This window comes from Rutidosis leptorrhynchoides, chromosome 9 (assembly GCF_046630445.1).
Source record: "Rutidosis leptorrhynchoides isolate AG116_Rl617_1_P2 chromosome 9, CSIRO_AGI_Rlap_v1, whole genome shotgun sequence".
NCBI classification, from domain to species: Eukaryota; Viridiplantae; Streptophyta; class Magnoliopsida; order Asterales; family Asteraceae; genus Rutidosis; species Rutidosis leptorrhynchoides.
In genome coordinates this window covers 141,152,433-141,159,877 of record NC_092341.1, presented here as the reverse complement: position 1 = coordinate 141,159,877, position 7,445 = coordinate 141,152,433, and positions in this window count along the sequence as shown.

Sequence of the window (7,445 nt, the reverse complement as noted above, 5' to 3'; positions counted from 1 at the left end):
TTTCAGTAGATAATATATGCCGGAATCGAGAAATTAAACTGGGTAGCGAAATATTTAAGATTGATTTGATACCAGTAGAGTTTGGGAGTTTTGATGTAATAGTTGGCATGGACTGGCTGAAGAAGGTGAAAGCAGAGATCGTATGTTATAAAAATGCAATTCGCATTGTACGAGAAGAAGGAGAACCCTTAATGGTGTACGGAGAAAAGGGCAACATGAAGCTACATCTTATTAGTAATTTGAAGGCACAAAAACTAATAAGAAAATGTTGCTATGCTGTTCTAGCACACGTCGAGAAAGTACTAACTGAAGAAAAGAGCATCAATGATGTTCCCGTCGCAAAAGAATTTCCCGATGTATTTCCGAAAGAATTACCGGTACTACCTCCACATCGATCTGTTGAATTTCAAATAGATCTTGTACCAGGAGCTGCACCAATAGCTCGTGCTCCTTATAGACTCGCACCCAGCGAGATGAAAGAACTACAAAGCCAACTGCAAGAACTATTAGAACGTGGTTTCATTCGACCAAGCACATCACCATGGGGAGCTCCTGTTTTGTTTGTCAAGAAGAAGGATGGTACATTTAGGTTGTGTATTGACTACAGAGAGTTGAACAAACTTACCATCAAAAACCGTTATCCACTGCCGAGAATTGACGACTTATTTGATCAACTACAAGGCTCGTCGGTTTATTCGAAGATCGATTTACGTTCTGGATATCATCAAATGCGAGTAAAGGAGGATGATATTCCAAAAACTGCTTTTAGGACGCGTTATGGTCATTACGAGTTTATGGTTATGCCGTTTGGATTGACTAACGCACCAGCTGTGTTCATGGACCTTATGAACCGAGTGTGTGGGCCATATCTTGACAAGTTTGTCATTGTTTTCATCGATGACATACTTATTTACTCAAAGAATGATCAAGAGCACGAAGAACATTTGAGAAAAGTGCTAGAAGTATTGAGGAAAGAAAAACTGTACGCTAAGTTTTCAAAGTGTGCATTTTGGTTGGAAGAAGTTCAATTCCTCGGTCACATAGTGAACAAAAAAGGTATCCAGGTGGACCCGGCAAAGATCGAAACCGTTGAAAAGTGGGAAACCTAAAAAACTCCGAAGCATATACGTCAATTTTTAGGATTGGCTGGTTACTACAGAAGATTCATCCAAGATTTCTCCAAAATAGCAAAACCCTTGACTGCATTAACGCATAAAGGGAAGAAATTTGAATGGAAGGATGAACAAGAGAAGGCGTTTCAATTATTGAAGAAAAAGCTAACTACGGCACCTATATTGTCATTGCCTGAAGGGAATGATGATTTTGTGATTTATTGTGACGCATCAAAGCAAGGTCTCGGTTGTGTATTAATGCAACGGACGAAGGTGATTGCTTATGCGTCTAGACAATTGAAGATTCTAGAGCAAAATTATACGACGCATGATTTGGAATTAGGCGCGGTTGTTTTTGCATTAAAGACTTGGAGGCACTACTTATATGGGGTCAAAAGTATTATATATACCGACCACAAAAGTCTTCAACACATATTTAATCAGAAACAACTGAATATGAGGCAGCGTAGGTGGATTGAATTGTTGAATGATTATGACTTTGAGATTCGTTACCACCCGGGGAAGGCAAATGTGGTAGCCGACGCCTTGAGCAGAAAGGACAGAGAACCCATTCGAGTAAAATCTATGAATATAATGATTCACACTAACCTTACTACTCAAATAAAGGAGGTGCAACAAGGAGTTTTAAAAGAGGGAAATTTAAAGGATGAAATACCCAAAGGATCGGAGAAGCATCTTAATATTCGGGAAGACGGAACCCGGTATAGGGCTGAAAGAATTTGGGTACCAAAATTTGGAGATATGAGAGAAATGGTACTTAGAGAAGCTCATAAAATTAGATACGCAATACATCCTGGAACGGGGAAGATGTACAAGGATCTTAAGAAACATTTTTGGTGGCCAGGTATGAAAGCCGATATTGCTAAATATGTAGGAGAATGTTTGACGTGTTCTAAGGTCAAAGCTGAACATCAGAAACCATCAGGTCTACTACAACAACCTGAAATCCCGAAATGGAAATGGGAAAACATTACCATGGATTTCATTACTAAATTGCCAAGGACTGCAAGTGGTTATGATACTATTTGGGTAATAGTTGATCGTCTCACCAAGTCAGCACACTTCCTGCCAATAAGAGAAGATGACAAGATGGAGAAGTTAGCACGACTATATTTGAAGGAAGTCGTCTCCAGACATGGAATACCAATCTCTATTATCTCTGATAGGGATGGCATATTTATTTCAAGATTCTGGCAGACATTACAACAAGCATTGGGAACTCGTCTAGACATGAGTACTGCCTATCATCCGCAAACTGATGGGCAGAGTGAAAGGACGATACAAACGCTTGAAGACATGCTACGAGCTTGTGTTATTGATTTCGGAAACAGTTGGGATCGACATCTACCGTTAGCAGAATTTTCCTACAACAACAGCTACCATTCAAGCATTGAGATGGCACCGTTTGAAGTACTTTATGGTAGAAAGTGCAGGTCTCCGATTTGTTGGAGTGAAGTGGGGGATAGACAGATTACGGGTCTGGAGATAATACAAGAAACTACCGAGAAAATCATCCAAATTCAACAAAGATTGAAAACCGCCCAGAGTCGACAAAAGAGCTACGCGGACAGTAAAAGAAAAGATATAGAGTTTAAAATTGGAGAAATGGTCATGCTTAAGGTTTCACCTTGGAAAGGTGTTGTTCGATTTGGTAAACGGGGGAAACTAAATCCAAGGTACATTGGACCATTCAAGATTATAGATCGTGTCGGACCAGTAGCTTACCAACTAGAGCTACCTCAACAACTCGCGGCTGTACATAACACTTTCCACGTCTCAAATTTGAAGAAATGTTTTGCTAAAGAAGATCTCACTATTCCGTTGGATGAAATCCAAATCAATGAAAAACTTCAATTCATTGAAGAACCCGTCGAAATAATGGATCGTGAGGTTAAGAGACAAACAAAACAAGATACCGATTGTTAAGGTTCGATGGAATGCTCGTAGAGGACCCGAGTTCACCTGGGAGCGTGAAGATCAGATGAAGAAGAAATACCCGCATTTATTTCCAGAAGATACGTCAACACCTCCAACTGCTTAAAATTTCGGGACGAAATTTATTTAACGGGTAGGTATCGTAGTGACCCGAACTTTTCCATGTTTATATATATATATTAAATGAAATTGTTATTTACATGATTAAGTGTTTCCAACATGTTAAGCAATCAAACTTGTTAAGACTTGATTAATTGAAATAGGTTTCATATAGACAATTGACCACCCAAGTTGACCGGTGATTCACGAACGTTAAAACTTGTAAAAACTATACGATGACATATATATGGTTATATATATAGTTAACATGATTTTATTATAAGTATGTATCTCATTAGGTATTTTAACAATGAGTTATATACATAAAGATGAGACTATTAATTTAAGAAACTCGAAAACGATATATATAACGATTATCGTTATAACAACGTCTTACTAGGTACATATGAATCATATTAAGATATTGATACACTTGGTTAATTATGTTAAATGATAAGTAAATATATTATTAAGTGTATTAACAATGAAATACATATGTAAAAATAAGACTACTAACTTAATGATTTCGAAACGAGACATATATGTAACGATTATCGTTGTAACGACATTTAACTGTATATATATCATACTAAGATATATTATATATCATAATATCATGATAATATAACAATTTAACATCTCATTTGTTATAATAAACAATGGGTTAACAACATTCAACAAGATCGTTAACCTAAAGGTTTCAAAACAACATTTACATGTAACGACTAACGATGACTTAACGACTCAGTTAAAATGTATATACATGTAGTGTTTTAATATGTATTCATACACTTTTGAAAGACTTCAAGACACTTATCAAAATACTTCTAGTTAACAAAAATGCTTACAATTACATCCTCGTTCAATTTCATCAACAATTCTACTCGTATGCACCCGTATTCGTACTCATACAATACACAGCTTTTAGATGTATGTACTATTGGTATATACACTCCAATGATCAGCTCTTAGCAGCCTATGTGAGTCACCTAACACATGTGGGAACCATCATTTGGCAACTAGCATGAAATATCTCATAAAATTACAAAAATATGAGTAATCATTCATGACTTATTTACATGAAAACAAAATTACATATCCTTTATATCTGATCCATACACCAATGACCAAAACACCTACAAACACTTTCATTCTTCAATTTTCTTCATCTAATTTATCTCTCTCAAGTTCTATCTTCAAGTTCTGAGTGTTCTTCATAAATTCCAAAAGTTCTAGTTTCATAAAATCAAGAATACTTCCAAGATTGCAAGTTTACTTTCAAGTTTTCTAAATCCATTCCAAGTAATCATCCAAGATCAAGAAACCTTTGTTACTTACAGTAGGTTATCTTTATAATACAAGGTAATAATCATATTCAACCCTTAATTCAATTTCTATAACTATAACAATCTTATTTCGAGTGGAAATCTTACTTGAAATTATTTTCGTGTCATGATTCTGCTTCAAGAACTTTCAAGCCATCCAAGGATCCTTTGAAGCTAGATCTATTTTTTTTCATTTCTAGTAGGTTTATCTAAGGAACTTGAGGTAGTAATTATGTTCATAACATCATTCGATTCATACATATAAAGCTATCTTATTCGAAGGTTTAAACTTGTAATCACTATAACATAGTTTAGTTAATTCTAAACTTGTTCGCAAATAAAAGTTAATCCTTCTAACTTGACTTTTAAAATCAACTAAACACATGTTCTATATCTATATTATATTCTAACTTAATGATTTAAAACCTGGAAACACAAAAAATACCGTAAAATCGGATTTACGCCGTCGTAGTAACACCGCGGGCTATTTTGGGTTAGTTAATTAAAAACTATGATAAACTTCGATTTAAAAGTTGTTATTCTGGGAAAATAATTTTTATTATGAACATGAAACTATATCCAAAAATTATGGTTAAACTCAAAGTGGAAGTATGTTTTCTAAAATGGTCATCTAGACGTCGTTCTTTCGACTGAAATGACTACCTTTACAAAAACGACTTGTAACTTATTTTTCCGACTATAAACCTATACTTTTTCTGTTTAGATTCATAAAATAGAGTTCAATATGAAACCATAGCAATTTGATTCACTCAAAACGGATTTAAAATGAAGAAGTTATGGGTAAAACAAGATTGGATAATTTTTCTCATTTTAGCTACGTAAAAATTGGTAACAAATCTATTCCAACCATAACTTAATCAACTTGTATTGTATATTATGTAATCTTGAGATACCATAGACACGTATACAATGTTTCGACCTATCATGTCGACACATCTATATATATTTCGGAACAACCATAGACACTCTATATGTGAATGTTGGAGTTAGCTATACAGGGTTGAGGTTGATTCCAAAATATATATAGTTTGAGTTGTGATCAATACTGAGATACGTATACACTGGGTCGTGGATTCATTCAAGATAATATTTATCGATTTATTTATGTACATCTAACTGTGGACAACTAGTTGTAGGTTACTAACGAGGACAGCTGACTTAATAAACTTAAAAAATAAAATATATTAAAAGTGTTGTAAATATATTTTGAACATACTTTGATATATATGTATATATTGTTATAGGTTCGTGAATCAACCAGTGGCCAAGTCTTACTTCCCGACGAAGTAAAAAATCTGTGAAAGTGAGTTATAGTCCCACTTTTAAAATCTAATATTTTTGGGATGAGAATACATGCAGGTTTTATAAATGATTTACAAAATAGACACAAGTACGTGAAACTACATTCTATGGTTGAATTATCGAAATCGAATATGCCCCTTTTTATTAAGTCTGGTAATCTAAGAATTAGGGAACAGACACCCTAATTGACGCAAATCCTAAAGATAGATCTATTGGGCCCAACAAGCCCCATCCAAAGTACCGGATGCTTTAGTACTTCGAAATTTATATCATATCCGAAGGGTGTCCCGGAATGATGGGGATATTCTTATATATGCATCTTGTTAATGTCGGTTACCAGGTGTTCACCATATGAATGATTTTTATCTCTATGTATGGGATGTGTATTGAAATATGAAATCTTGTGGTCTATTGTTACGATTTGATATATATAGGTTAAACCTATAACTCACCAACATTTTTGTTGACGTTTAAAGCATGTTTATTCTTAGGTGAATACTAAGAGCTTCCGCTGTTGCATACTAAAATAAGGACAAGATTTGGAGTCCATGTTTGTATGATATTGTGTAAAAACTGCATTCAAGAAACTGATTTCGATAAACATATTTGTATTGTAATCCATTATGTAATGGTCGTGTGTAAACAGGATATTTTAGATTATCATTATTTGATAATCTACGTAAAGCTTTTTAAACCTTTATTTATGAAATAAAGGTTATGGTTTGTTTTAAAAATGAATGCAGTCTTTGAAAAACGTCTCATATAGAGGTCAAAACCTCGCAACGAAATCAATTAATATGGAACGTTTTTAATCAATAAGAACGGGACATTTCATACAAGGTCTGTCTCGCTTGATGATTACAAAGCACAACACGAAACAATTAGCGCATAGTTAGATCACATAAACCTATGCATTAACAATCCCCGGTTCGACCCGTCTCCTACAAGTCTCGCGTAAAGCGCATACACAATAAAGTCTAAGTCTAGGCACCTATCTCAAGTCGCCTAAATCCCTTAGACCATGCTCTGATACCACTTGTAACGACCCAACCCTCATTATACCATAATACGACCCCCAAAAAAAATTCTGGATTAGTACATCTGGACGGCGTCCAGATCTGAAGGCCTGAACGGTGTCCAACCTTTTTGGACGGCGTCCCAATGCACTGAATAATTATGCTCCCCGGATCCAACTTACATGAGCGAAAAACCCGCTTCCCGACACTTTTAAATGAAACCACTTTTACAACATGTCAATATATATAAAACTAAAGGAATTCCATGACGAAGAACAAGTTTTACAATACCGGGCCCACAACGGCCCGTCTTACGAATTTCGTTCAAAATTACACATTTCGACCAAAGAGTTTAACTTCCAAACGACATCTAGAGCATGGGGTTTGGGATTAAACTGTAGCGACCCGACCAAATCGTCATTGACGGCGCCGTCTACTTAGGTCCCGTTACGTGGTCATAAGTCTTTAAAACAACGTTTGACCAAAAGATATGTCGCATTCATTTCAAATGTAAAGGTTGTTCAAGTTTACAAGAATAGTTCCACCACAAGTTACGATACAAAGTTTTAAGTACAAATGAAACTTATGCGACACAATTTAAAAGTATTCAAAAG